Below are 15,006 nucleotides of genomic sequence, written 5' to 3'. Positions count from 1 at the left end.
TTTTATGGTTTCATGACTTACATTCAGGTCTTTTATCCATTTCGAATTTACTTTTGTGTATGGGGTTAGACAGTCATCCAGTTTCATTCTCTTACATGTAGTTGTCCAGTTTTGCCAGCACCATCTGTTGAAGAGACTGTCATTTCCCCATTGTATGTCCATGGCTCCTTTATCATATATTAATTGGCCATATATGTTTGGGTTAATGTCTGGAGTCTCTATTCTGTTACACTGGTCTGTGGCTCTTGAACATCTTGATCTTATCCATCATTAAATGTACAGTGCCTAACATAATTTATTGAACCGCAAGAGACCAGGAAGTATTGTTGAAGGATAAGTGAATGAATGCATGAATAAAAAGCAATGGTCAACTTTATAAATTGAACATATGAAGGTACTAGCTCAATATATATTTTTGCATAAATGAATGAATGAATATTTCTTTTCAAGAAGTAGAAAATCCCAAGAACATAAGCTTTCATAGCTGTTTTTCATTCCTTGTTGCAATTTGGAATTAGGGCTTGGGGTTTATGAAGTAGATAAAAACTAATCATGAATAGCAGGATGTGTCCTGTACACTCCTGGAGTTCTCTGCATCTCATTGTGAAAAAGCACTGTGCTCTCAAGATAGGCATTCTTTCCTTCAAGGACATGTTCGGCAGTTTTCAGAATTTCCCTGCAAATGATTGACATGTTGTGAAAATGTGAAAAGAAAATCATGTGTATTATTCCATTTAAACTAATTAAAGATTGCAGCATCCTTCTACATTATAACTACATAAGGGGATTTAATTTGTTTTTTTAGAGACTTGAAGTATTGACGTGTGCTCTAATGGGTGCTAAAAAAATGGATCACATTTCTTAGTATAGCACTTACAACACAAGAAAACTTCATGCTTGGAAGAAGGTAATGTGGTCTAACTTACTCTTCTATTATTGAAAAGTCCAATTGCAGGCTTAGATATAGAAAGCAAAGTATTCAGAATTAAACACATTTTTAAAAATACATCAAAAAACATAGAACTAAAAAATTCTCTGTTCTATTTATGTCATGAGTCATAAAAGGAATCATGTGGTATAATTTAAAATGTTCCTGGCACTTGATAGATGACTGCTAATACTTTCCTCCCACTAATTATTTTGTATAAATGCAGCCTTGCTGTTACTGAAGATTATAAACCAAAACTTTTAGTTATTTTTTTCCTTCAGATTGATGATTACTGTAAACACTCCTAATCAGAAGATCTTCAAACATACTAATTTACAAAGTTACACGTATTTTTTTTCTTGGAAAAAATGTTAAAGTATGTCATTAAAGACAAAATATGCCATTTGTATAATACATACGTGTGTATAGTTCCTGAAATTATTTTCCTTAATACGTGCTTTAATCCTACCATTCTTTAGCAATGTCATCTAAATAATTATTGAAATATTTTCTTTAGTAAGTAAAATAATCTCATTGTCTCAAAAAGACATAGCTAATATATGTCTACAAAACAATGCTGCAGGATAAATTTTAATATTAAGAACATAAGTGATCTTATAACAGCATAATATACTAGTGAATATTATGAGTTATGTAACAGTACACATTACATTAGTACATACTTTTTCATGCTCTATTATATAAAAAGCTATGAAAATCTTATTTTTAAACAAAACAGATTAATTCATATGACTATTGCATTGGTTTTCTTTCCACTTACAGAAACACTCCACTTAACTTGTCCTATTAAAGAATATGTTCATTACTCATTTATTCATCAAATATTATTAAGTGTCCCCTATATGCCCAACCCTGCAATTGGAGCTTAAATTATCAAAACAAATCAAACATGACCCTTTCCAGGAACTATGGTTTAACTGGAAAAATATTCCAGTCTATAATATTAGTTATTAACATGAATTAAGGGGCACATTTTACTATGTGCCAAGTGCTCTATTAAAATGCTTTATCTGGATTATGATTCTTCATAAAAATACAATTACTGCATGTGGGTAATTTTATCCCATTTTACAGATAACAAAAAGTATGGTGATGTTAAAATATTCTCCCTTCAAGAAGTGGAGCCTAATTCCCCACCCTCTAAGTGTGGGCTGGATTTGTGAATTTCTTTGCATGAAAAAAAACAAAAAAGTGGTGACTCTGCAACTTTGTAGACTAGGTCCTAAAAGGCTAGTGGCTTCCTTTTGCTCTCTCTTGAATGGAAAGCTAGATGCTCTGTGGTGAGAACATGCAAGCTGCCCTAGGAGAGAAGCCCTTATGGTGAGTGAGTACCTGAGGCCTTCTCCCAACAGCCATGTGAGTGAGTCATCTTCAAAGTGGGTCGTTCTTCACAGTTAGGCCTTCAGATGATAGCAACTCCTGCCAACACCTAACCTCAAGAGCAACTTTGAATGAGACACTATCCATCTAAGCTGCTCTTCATTACTGACCCACCGAAACTGTGAAATTATAATATTTGTTGCTTGGAGCCAATAAATTTTCAGGATAATTTGTTATTCAGCAACAAGTAACTAAAATAATGAGTTTAGAGAAGTTATGTAATTTGCTAAAGTCACAAAGCTAGTAAGTACTAGAGATAGCTAAAGTGATTTTTATTTTATTGGGAAACTTTAGAGAGTAATAGGGATACTGATAATAATTATATTGGTATAACAACTATATGCTGGAACTATACAGGGCAAAATGAGACATAGGATCACTCTATAATTATTCTGCTTTTTACTGCTATCAACTCTGTCTCCTATATAAATAGGTATATACAATGTAACCAGTACAATTGGAAGTATAGCACAGGGAAGGGATAATCTACTTGCTCAGACAGAGACTGCTAGCTACCTACCCAATATTCATTGTCCCCTTCTTGTTTGGCAATAAAACCACTATACTATGTGGTAGCAATAATGTGTCTAGCTGCAAAACAAAAACAAAAACAAAAAACTGCATTTCCCAGCTCCCTTATAGATGAGCAAAAGATGTCTGTAAAATTTGCCAGTTGAAGCTACTAGGAAAGCTGTTAGAAGAGGGCTAGCTTAACTATTAGGAGCCCTTTTTCATCTGCAATCATTCCCAGCTGATGGCAGGGACAAATGTGGGATGAATGTGATGGTTGGAGCTGCAGTAGCCTCACTGCAACATGAGGAGGCATACATGGTAATAGAGATCATGATCTAAGAATTACAGAGTGGAAAGTCTGCCTTTCTGATAATCATGGACCCAACATTTCTGTCTTAGACAGTAAACTTGCAGACTATTATGTGAGTGAAAACTATACTATACCTCTATCTTTGTTTAAGCAGATATTAATAGGGTTTTCAGTTATACCTCAACTAATCTAATCCTAATTGATATACCTGCCTTATTTCCTCAAACAATAGACTTAAAATTTGAGTACCAAACATTTTTATTCTTACCGTATTTTTGGCAGAAATTGTTCTAAATATATTGACCACTCTTCCTACTTCTTTAAGTAGCTTAAACAGAAACATTGTTTGACGGTTTTCTTGATGATACAAGGTTATTATTTACAGAAAGCAGAGTAAGTTCACTTTTCTAGTGTCTAAGAGTTTTGTATGTCCTACGGAAACCCACTTAGTTATTGGTATTAATAAAACAAGTATGAATTAAGTTCTTGTGAGCAGTAAATATTCTTTGAGACGGGCTGGTGTCTTCACTAATTTTGTTCCTTTTAGATGATTTATTTTGTGTTTTTCTAAACTCTCCACTCTCACTTCCTTTAAAAACTTGAAGACTAATTACAGATTTCCACCTTTCAGTCACTGAAATGTGTCAGGGGATTTTCATGACATGTATTAAATATTTGGATTTAATTAGGAAATTATTACATTCGCTAAGGAGTTAGATACAGAGCTTGAATCACATAATGGCATTACGTTTTAGCTCATGGAGAAATAAAAGAAAATATTTGGTGCATGTTCAGCATTCTTGTGAAGCATAAAGGTATTTCTATAGTCACTTTTTTGGCGGTTTTGAAAAAATAATTACCATTAGGGAGATGTTTACATTAGTAATACTTGTTAGGCATAAATGAGATCCTTTAAAAAACAGTTAACTTTTCTAAGTATTTCATATTATTCTATTCAGTGTAGAATATCTTTATCATTAACAAACATTTTAAATAGCTACTGTAATAAAATTCTCCCTACAGAGAATAAATCTTTTCACTCATCTAAAAAATCTAGGATAAATAATCCTAGTAGAAAAATTCAAGGACAGGCTAACAATTCTGCCCAACCAAAAATGTAATAATGAGTGACATTCATTAAAAAAAATATAAGCAAAGGCTGGATGATCATTTAATAGGAATGTAATAGATCACTGTTGTCTCAAAGAACTTTCTGCAATGATGGAAATATTCTGTATTGTACTGTCTCAATTACTTACATTAGTCACATGTGGCTACTGAGCACTTTAAATGTGACCAGTATGACTGAGAAATTAAATTTGAAGTTTTATTTAATAGCCACATGTGACTAGTGACTAGATGTTATTCATACAGAGGTGAAAGAACTGAATTTGATGGATTCTAAAGTCGTTTCCAACTTTGTATCACCATAGCTGCAAAAATGAGTGATTAAACTTTATTTCTTCTAAATTTACTTCTCCATTCTGCACCAGATTTTCCGTTCTGAATATCTAGAATTCATTCATTCATTCATTTAATCATCACAGAACTACAGTATATCAAATACAGAGGGAAAAAAATATTGTCTCGCATCAACATTTCTAAACTTCTTGATTTTCTCTCTTACTTCCTTCAATAGCCCTTCCTTTATGGAACATCTCTCTCATCTTTAAATGTGGTGGCTAGATAGCAGGCTGTGAAGATCATACTTCCAGATTCACCAGAGATATCTCTGCTTGGATAGAGCAAAGCCACAGGAATTGATGGGGTCATGCAGGAGCAATAAGGGTTCTGAATCAGATTCAATTTGATTTTCAAGTAAATAATGTGCTATTACTTGCTAATGTGAGATGTGCATCTGGTGGGCTGTAAGTAATTTCCACTATTGCCAGCATCCTTCCCAATCTTTCTCAGAAGAGCTCTGGCCTCCATGGGGTTCTCAATCCCACTTCTGCATCTGATCTGTTCACTCAACCCTACCCACACCCTAGCTCAACCCAAATGTGGAACATGATCCTTTAGATATTGATTCCACAAAGCAACCTATATGTGGAGTAGTTACATGTAGCAGACTTCTGTAAATAATTTGAAGGTATTAGCAGAGGGGGCTATGTTACAGGTGAATACAGATAGCCCTGTTCATGGAAGCCCTCAGCATTCCTACCACGGGAACCTCTCCCTGCCTGTGTCTCCTCAGACCCCAGGCCTCCCACCAGGTTGTCAGCAACCACCTCCACCAGGCCTTCTTTTTTCTTTTCTTATTACAAGGCCCCAATTTCTTCCCTTTGGGCCAATGCCATGTCTAAATCTCTCTCATTTTTTTATTCTGAGCAATTCAGACCTTGCCTTATTTTTTCAGACCATATTTGGGACCTATATTGTCAGACTCAAAATTTTAAATAAAAAACTAAGTAAAAAAACTTCCTACTCTGAAAGGAATTCTGATTTCAGATTTTGAAATAAAATTTTCTCTCTTTCATATTACCTGTATATGCTAAATAACTATATTTTACTAAGTACTTCATAAGTAGTTCAGAGAAGATGTGGCCATGGCCATAAAATTAATAAAAGTGTTATGGGGACTAAAAGGCAAAGCTCTTAAAGAGCATTAACTTTCCATTATATTAGAGCCATAGACAATATGGGTTAAATAAGATTTTATAAATTTGTCTGAGAATCCCACACCCACTTACAATATCGTCTCCAATAGGAAATATTTCATCGGCACTAGAAAATGGCATGACAAACATTTGGAAAACAATATAAAAATGAAACTGTATGGATTAAAAAAGTGATTGAAAATAGCTTGATATGTGTGTGTGTGTGTGTGTGTATGATATAATGAGAGATAATACATATATTTAGAGAGAGAAAGTGTGCTTATGCTATTTCACATGAGTATGTTAATTAAGAACTTGGCAATAGAGGATTTAATGCATGTGATTGTTGAATCACTGTGTGGATTACTTGAAACCAATATAATATTGTATATCAACTATACTTCAATTAATAAAAAGAAGAATTCAGTGATACTGTGAGGATCCAATGTTACACAGAGGAAATGAAATTTTAAAGAAAAAAAACTTGAGAGTTGAGTTAGAAAAGCAAGTACATAATAATTATTTTGACAAAATATACCACATTACCTACAACACCTTTCAAGATGTCAAAGAATAGACTCCTCTATGCTTTCCTTGAGTTAAAACCTTTACTGACTCAGTACCACATATAAGATGCCATGGTATTGTGGTGGATCCTACAGGACTTTCAGAAAGGAAGATTTTTCACTTTTAATTGCAGTGACAATAACCCAACTCACATTAGCTAAAGCCAAAAGAGAAGTGGTTGGTTCACACAACCCGGAAGCTCAGGGTTGGTTCCTAGGGAATGTAATATTTTCCCTCCACCCTACCCTCCCTCTTCCTTTTCCAGTCCTGCTTCTTTCTTTCTTTGAGTCTTATCCTCTTCTACTTCTTCAGGTTCCCAAGTTGACCAGGGAAGACAGTTACCTGCTATCTGAGGCTATATACCATAATTTAGCAATCCCAACCTAGCTGAAAAAGCCTTCTCAAACCAGTACATCAGTGACAAGCACGGATTTATATTGGCTCTGTTTATAATAACTTCACACCCCTTAATCGCTGTGTTGAGAGGAGTGAGGTATTATGAATGGCCATACTGGGTCAGGTGATCACTCCTGTGGTGAGGATGCTGCACAGCACTGTAGCAGATGGGATGTTCTTAACCGTTCAGAATAGACGAGGGTGGTTCTGCAAAGAAAGGGATGCGGCCAGGAACACAAATATGATATATGCCCACTGTGGGTTGATAAGTAACATGTCTTATCCTCAAGGAGTTTTTTCCACATAAATCTTAGACTTACATAAGTGGGAAAATATCCCCACATGTGCCCCAATTTTTAATTTCCATATTAATTAGTTAACTTTATAATAAAACATTTAAATATCTCCACAGGCCTTACTGTTACATAAATCTGGTTTTGTTAGTTTTAAACTAAGTGTGAAAATTATTTGATCATTGGCATACTATTGCATGGCCACAATGCAGTGTTCGCTTAAATTTGTTTCTCTGCAGTGATAAATGACAAATTTATCTTTAAATATAATGAAAATGATATCAATATAACAAGCCAATTCCTCAGTTAACCCTAGTTTTGTGGCTGTGATGGTTTGAAAATTGTTTCTTGGGCTTACTACACTTTGGTTGCTACTATATTTAGAGACAATTTATTTTAGCCCTGACAGAAAAGCTTATTCTTTTTATAGGAATTTTATTGAGTAGAAAGCATAATTTGTTTAAATTTTTTACTCATGCTGTCTTAGTAGGAAGAAATTTTAAAACCAGATGTTCACATCACTTACTTTTATTTTTACTAAATGTCTCAAATGCAATAGAATAAAATATAAGCTTCTGTTGGGTTAAGCAACTGAGATTTGTAAATTAATGTGATACTGTAATACACTCTAGTTAATCCTGGAAAACACAGATGTGTTAAGTTCATGTAATCATAATTTATAAATAAAAATCTTCTCATAATTATGTAAATATTATATATTTTCCCTCATTACAATATGTGTATTTGTATTCTAGGCAAAAATGACACATATATTTGTGTGATTTCCCTAAGAGTGACAGTTAATTCCACCTTTTTCCCAAGAAAAGGGAGAAAAAAGTTATAATTTGGGGAGTGTCAGAGAGTCTTAAACCAATAGAAGCCAGGAAGGATCTTCTGTGCTAACTATCTGTACATATCTGTGATTTTTTTCTTGCTCTTTCAGCAACTAAAGTTTCACAAAGAGCTCCTGAAAAGGGAGATTTCTCCGTAGAAGTTAATGTTACTGTATTAGAAGTTGGTTGTTTTTGTTCCTTAACCACAAGGTATTTCACTTTCACTGTGGCAGAGAAAATGCAGATTACCTCACCAAAAGACCTGGACAGATGCTAGTTGTTGAGGGTTTTCTGGGTTCTCATCATCTCCTGAGAGCAAATAAAAACCAGGAGAAGACTAAGTTTGACTTTTCATCTACCCCTGGGAAGCAGGTATCTCTGAAACTAAAATATCACTTGTGTGATAACTGATCTTTCTCTTCAGTTAAATAATATTTCCTTCATGCTTTAACTCATTGGTTTTTAAATGCTTCTTGGCAGTGGAATCCTCTCTTTCATGGCATGTTAGTGGACAGATAAAAGCAGGACCCAGATGCTCCAAGTTTCACCACATGGAGCAACCGAAAGCCACAGCTTTAAATGCTCAAACCAGCTTAGTTTTCTATCCCGGGGATATGAGGAGGGTGTACACCTAAGTGAAAGACTCAGTCAGATTCACTCAGGCAGATTCACCATCTGTCTATAGTGGCTTCAAAATATTCACCTGCAGTTCCTATTGTTCTCCACTCAAATAAGCCTCCCTGAGCATCTGCGTTCCCTGCTCTCCTGTCTCCTCTTTCCATGATGCTTAAGAAAATCGCACACTCTTCTTCCACTTCTGCCTCAACTCAGCTGCATTTGTTTACATCTAACCTCTTACTTTAAGACTTCAGCCCACACCAATTTCATTCAAAATCTCCTGCTAGATCTTTGTTTCCCCAGGAGGATCATGCTATTACTGCTGCCCCATTCAACCCCCTTGCCTATTGATCCATTAGGCAAATGGGGAAGAATAAAAATAACCTACTCGATTTCTATTTTGTAAGATATTCTCTATCTTTCCAAACCAATACGGGGAAAAAGCTTCTGTCCGTACCTGCACACTGCATATGGTGATGCAAACGTGTGCTGCACAAATCCAGAAGCACCAAGCCAGGGGCAATGCTCAGTTATGCAGCCACCTGCCTCAGGCCTGCTCTGTAATCTCACTAGGATGGTGTGTTTTCACATCTGGGTCATTGTGTGTAAAGTGTGATACAGGGTTCCAAGCCAGACTTACTATGTCAGAATTTCTGGATGGGGATCTGTGATCTGCCTTTTAAACAATTTCTTTTGGGGAATTTTAGTTACTCTAAAATTATTGCAAAGTAGCACTCCTCCCCCACCTTTCAAACATAACGGCTTCAAGCCATTCATTATTTCTCATCACTCTGGGTGGGCTTATAGCAGTTTCTTCTAGGCTCACTGAGGTAACACCACTTCAGTGGAGGCACACCTAGAGTAGAAGGTCCAAGTCGGCACTCACCAGTTTGTCGTCAGTGCTGGCTGTCGGCCAGCCGGGAGGGCTGGGGGCTTAGTTCTCTTTTTCATGGCTTCTCACCTGCCACTTGGCTCCTGAAACCGAGATCGGCTTCCTCACATAGTATGCTCAGGGCAGTGCCCTGAAATGGCAAAGGGGTAAGCTGCAAGCTCTCCTGGGACCTAGGCTTTCCCTGGCACAAAGTCATTTCCGCCACACTTGACTGGTCAGAGCAAGTTGCAAGGCCAGACCAGGTTCAGAGTACGAGTAAATAGACCCTATTTCTTGATAAAGCCGACTGCAAGGCATTTGTGGCTGTCTTCCCCAGCACACTATAGTGTACTGCTAAGCCTGTGTTAGGTACTTAATCCTTTTAGCCTTCATCATCATGCCTGCTGGGACTGAAGTGGTTATGAAACTTCTGGAACAAGGTTTTTGTGGGCTTTGCTTCTTAAATAGAAGTTTCTGCCTGTATGTGCGAGAAAAAAAAGTTACTTAGCTTTCAAGTCCTGAAACCAAGATTGTCAATATCAGGACTCATTAAATATGAATCCACCCCTCAGCAGAAAAGATGCAAAAGTTTCAAAAAGGAGTTGGTATCTATAGTTCTATCTTCAACCTAGTCAAAATAAACTGCAAAAGTATTCAAGAAAAATCATTAACATAATAAGACTGCATAATTTTTCACAACTATTTTATTCAGATTTTTTCTGATAATACATTTTCCAAATTAAAAATGTCAGAATTCGATAAGGTAAATTTAGTTTTCCTCTTCTACTATATATAGCTCATCCTTCAGTGATTTGGTAACAGAAGAGGTCTTATTTAAAATGGCAAAATTGTAGGACAGAATCTAGAATTGAAGCCAATTCAAGAAGTTAGGTACAGAGTATAAATTAAACAATCATTACAGGAGGAAGGGCTGAGCTATAAGGTTTGCCTGTAGTTGCAAAGTCTGTTGTGAGTCAGTGACAAAGCAAGGGTGGCTGTCCAATCCACACCCACATCTCTGCTCAGGAATGTGCTACTTTATTTTAAACTACATGCAGTATTGAGAAAATGATTTAAAATGTATACTCGGAAGGGGGATTACTCCCTGATAGGATAAAACTAACTGCAAATCAAAGATTAATGCATGCTTTATATATCCTTAATTTTGATCTTTTAAAGGATGTCAGATGATCAGCTATGGAAGTACATTTTTCTGATAATATTCCCTTCTCTTAAAAAAAAAAAAGCAGTTCCTGTGTGGTGATCTCCAATAGGTTCTTCACAATGGTATAAAGGTCATATCAAAGTGGGGGCAAAGGGTTTGTTTGTGTTTATACAGAGGATCAAAGCCTAATCTGGCTACCCAGAAAACAAATTAAGATATGATATGAAGAAGAACTTCCAACATCAACATCCTCTGGAAGAGTCATTCCAGAAGATGATCATCAAAAAACTTCAACAAAGATCCTGGCACTTCTGCAGTTGTACCGGCATTCATCTCACCAGTTCCTGGACTTGCCATTGGAATGAAGAAGGAGATATCTAAGCTGGCCTGTGCATACAGTAAAACAACAAATTTGACTGGATCTATACTGTCGGAACTCAACCAACAATTAGGAGAAGTGCAAGTTGCAGTGCTCCAAAATCGTGCGACTATAGACTATCTACTGTTAAAAGAACATATGGGATGTGAACAGTTCTCAGGAATGGGTTGTTTAAATTTGTCTGATTTTACTCAAACTATTCACATTCAGTTAGACAATATCCATCATATCATTGATAAGTTTTCACAAATGCCTAGGATACCTAACTGGTTTTCATGGTTTCACTGGATATGGCTGGTAATTGTAGGTCTGCTTTTGTTATGTAGCTGTATTCCTATTATGTTAATGTATGTACGTAATTTAATTAGTAGTTTGTTAAAACCTATACATGCTTATATTACTCTACAAGAAGATATGTCAAAGAAACAATCAATCTTCCCATGTTTTCTTCTATCTGCTACTTCTATAGCTTTTCTTCTTCCTTCCTAATTACAACCGTTTAGTAGAATTCATGCCTCATAGCGAAAATTACCAAGTATCATAAATCTTCCAAGTGATAAAGACACCTCAAGACAAATGCTGGGCATAGAAGCCACAGGGCATAAATCTGCAAAAAAGTAAAAAGCTAACCTTTTCAAAGAATATTGCTTCTCTCTCATTTACCAACTTTACATTTCCCTGTATGGCCCCGGAAGATGACTGGTTAGCCAGAGACGGGTAAGATTCCTCAAGGAAGGAACAACCTAAAACAGGCACAGTCACAGGGGGGCCATCAGGTGAGAAATTGGGGATCAACAGAGGTGAGACTTAGAACCTCAACCCCCCTGTTTTGAGAGAAATCAGCATCCGTGGATGTTTTGTTGCCCTTGTCTAGCTTGGATTAATACTTAGTCTATAGGCACAGACCTGATCATCTACATTTGCCGTCTTACAGCACTAAATTATGTTTTCTACCTTTATCTTGCATCTACCTACCACTTCAGCATTTTATTATTAATAATAATAATAATAATAATAATAATAATAAGGGAGAAATGTGGGATTCACATATAAATCAAGTATAAAAATCAAACAAATAATTATATCTGACTTGATTGTTTATAGTTCATGATGCGTGATCAAAACTGAGTTTCTGTGATATGACTGCCCTTGCACTGTTCACCATGTAAGAACTTATTCACTATGTAAGAACTTGTTCACCATGTAAGAACTTGTTCATTATGCTTCAGAAGATTGGAGACTATTGAGAATTAGGCTTGGGGTTGATTAATGATTGTGCATTGAGTCCCCTATACAGAATTTTATTGTTGTTAACAACCATTTGATCAATAAATATGACATATGCCCTCTCAAAAAAAAAAAAAGAAAAGAAAAAAAGAATAAATAAATAACATGTATTCTTGGAAAGTGGCCTCTGAGGCTGGTTAAATAGCAGTACTTCTTAAGAAAAATACCAGCCTCTGAGCCTAGTACTGGAACAAACCATGAAAATGTCTTTTAATCAACTAACAGAAAACATGTGATTATAAGCCCTTGCCTTTGCCTGCTGCCTCAAGTTAAAGCGTTTTTACATTGTATTTTATTTAACATTTGCTTTGGACATTTTCTTTTCTTTTGGTTTAGATTAAGGAAAAATTTGCCAAGGTTTATGTCGTCCTGAGTCAGCAAGTAAATTTCCCATTACTCTCCCCATTGGATGAGTCACCACCTTGGCTTAAGGAAGTCACAGAGCCCTGGCTGTCTGGGTGGGATGAGAAACAACACTACAGTCAATCAGTCTAGACAGCTCAGGAGTTAGCCACTTGGCCATTTATGGTATCATTTCCCCTTTTTACTTGGAGAGCCTAGAGAACAGAAACACACTCCTGGGAATATAAGGAGGGTTACCAGATTTAGCAGATAAAAATACAGGATGTCTGGTTACATTTGGATTTCAGATAAACAATGAATACTGTTTTTAGTATACAGATGTTCCATGCAATATTTGTGATACACTTTTACTAAAAGAGGGAAAAAATCATAATTTATCTGCAATTCACATTTAATTAGGCATCCCCATACTTTTTCTGGCAACTCTGCATGTACAGTCTCACTTCATACCATCCACCTTTCATTATTCTGCAGAATGTCATAGAGATGAAAGTCTGTTTCCTGAGTTGTAGAGGCAAAGTTGAGCTATTTTTCTTCATCTTTTATTGATCATATAACTACTGTCCAACATCAGAGAAAGAAAAAATTATCACAGACAAGAATTCTTTACAGCAGTGATTCTCAGACTTTAATGTGCATATAAGCCACATAGAAATCTTGGCAAAATTCAGATTCTAAATGTATCAGCTTGAGGTGGAGCCTGAAATACTGCATTTCTAACAAGCTCCCAGTGAAGAGCAACGTTGCTGATCTGTTGACCACACTTTTCAGTAGCAGTTTTCAGTGTTTCTTGACCTTTGCTGTATATTAGAATCACCTGGAAAGTTTTGAAACTTCTCGATGCCCAAACTGCATCCCAACCAAATTAAATCTGAATTATATGGGGGAGGAGACAGGTGTCAGTATGTTTTAAAGCCACCAAGTCACTTCCAGTGTGCAGTCAGTGTCGGGAATTGCTGTCTTTGATGAGTCCACTTTGATGCTGGTTAATATTTATTATCACCCAGCTGGGAAGCAGACCTTTAAAAAAAAAAAAAACTCAGCATGGTGATTAGTATACTTTAACTGTAATCATGAGAGACTGAAACGTGAAAGACAGCGGCCACGGTCTATTCAGTGGGTACACTTTCAGTTATGCTTTCTAAGCAATTGAGAAAAACAATAGAATAGTTAAAATAATTTTTTTTTATTTTAACTGTTTTCCAAATTTGGATATTTTATGTCTGTAACACACATTTTTCCATGATTCTAAAATAATTCATTTCTCTTAGTGTTTCTAATAGAAACCAAACTGCCACCAACTCAGAGTCTGGCTTGGAAAAGACTGGAATTTATCACCCATTACTCTTTGTGAGGCTTGGTTAGACTCAAGGAATGTGACTTAAGGAAGAAAATCAAATTGTTAAGTTTTCTGTTGTTTTTCACATAAAGATATGTCAACAAAACTAAAAGTGTGCCTTCGAAGCTACTGTATAGAATATATATATAACACATGTAATTCAAAATGGACTGGGGCTAGCATAAAGTCAGCTGTGGGGAACTTCTACAAAAGCCTTGTTTCCTAATCAAACACACTGTTCTTCTTTCTTCTATTTTTGTCACTTTAGAGTCATCCATTTTAATGCCATCTTCCTTAAATCATAATCTTTTCTTAAGTATTATTTAGCTTGACATTTTTCTTTTTTAAAATGTATTCTGTTGTCTACTTTATTCATCATGTGGTTTCTTCTCTCATTCAAGCCTAGTCTGCACCCTCCATCACTTCTCTACTCAATTCCTTACCTTGTGACTGAACATTCTAGAAAGTAACCAGACCTATTACTTAACCTGCCTCCTGCACCAAATCCAGCAGTTGTCACTGTGCCCTGGGAAACAACCTTAAGAAGCCCACACATACCCCTGACCCTGGGTGGCCTCAGCAGGTTCAAAGGCTGCCAACATGAAAAGCTGGCTCAGAAGAGGTACAACAAGACCATTAGCTGGTGGGTGGCAAATTATTGTGCAAATATTTAACTGTGGGTTCTCTCCTTAGCGTGCCCTTTTGGAGAACTTTTGCCTGGGGGAGGGAAAAGTGGAAAGTGGCTCTTAGGCAACAGAAGTCCCCTGTGAGGAGGAAGAAATTAACCTGATCTGTCCTGCATACAAAGTAGCCACCTAAAAGTGTTCTTGTTCTACATAATGGTAGTTTACTCCTTCTTCCAGTTTACACACATTTTCTTAAAATTTAGCCCACACTATAACAGGGTATAATAGGGCAGTGTGCAGTATAATAACAAAACAGTAACCAAGCTAATATTTATTATGCACTCACTATGTTTTTATATGCATTAGGCCTTGAAATCTTTGTAACAACCCCAGCAAGTATATCACTACTTTGATTTTAAAGATGAAGAATCTGAAGCTTAGAGAATAACAAGTCAGTCACCCGTGGTCACACAGATAATTGCTTAAAGCCAGGATGTGAATCCAAGCAAATTAAGTT

The 15,006-nt window shown here is 36.1% G+C and overlaps 1 long non-coding RNA gene across 1 annotated transcript; it reads right to left on the bottom strand.

The window, feature by feature from the left end:
- Window positions 1-583: 583 nt before the first annotated feature.
- Window positions 584-9,477, bottom strand: LOC118968689 (uncharacterized). Its single transcript, XR_005056472.2, has 3 exons — window positions 9,346-9,477; window positions 6,832-6,922; window positions 584-676 (listed from the first exon to the last, which is right to left on the bottom strand). It is a non-coding gene; the product is annotated as an uncharacterized lncRNA (long non-coding RNA).
- Window positions 9,478-15,006: the final 5,529 nt, after the last annotated feature.

This window comes from Manis javanica, chromosome 12 (genome assembly GCF_040802235.1).
Source record: "Manis javanica isolate MJ-LG chromosome 12, MJ_LKY, whole genome shotgun sequence".
Lineage (NCBI taxonomy): Eukaryota > Metazoa > Chordata > Mammalia > Pholidota > Manidae > Manis > Manis javanica.
This window is presented reverse-complemented; position numbering and strand designations above follow the sequence as displayed.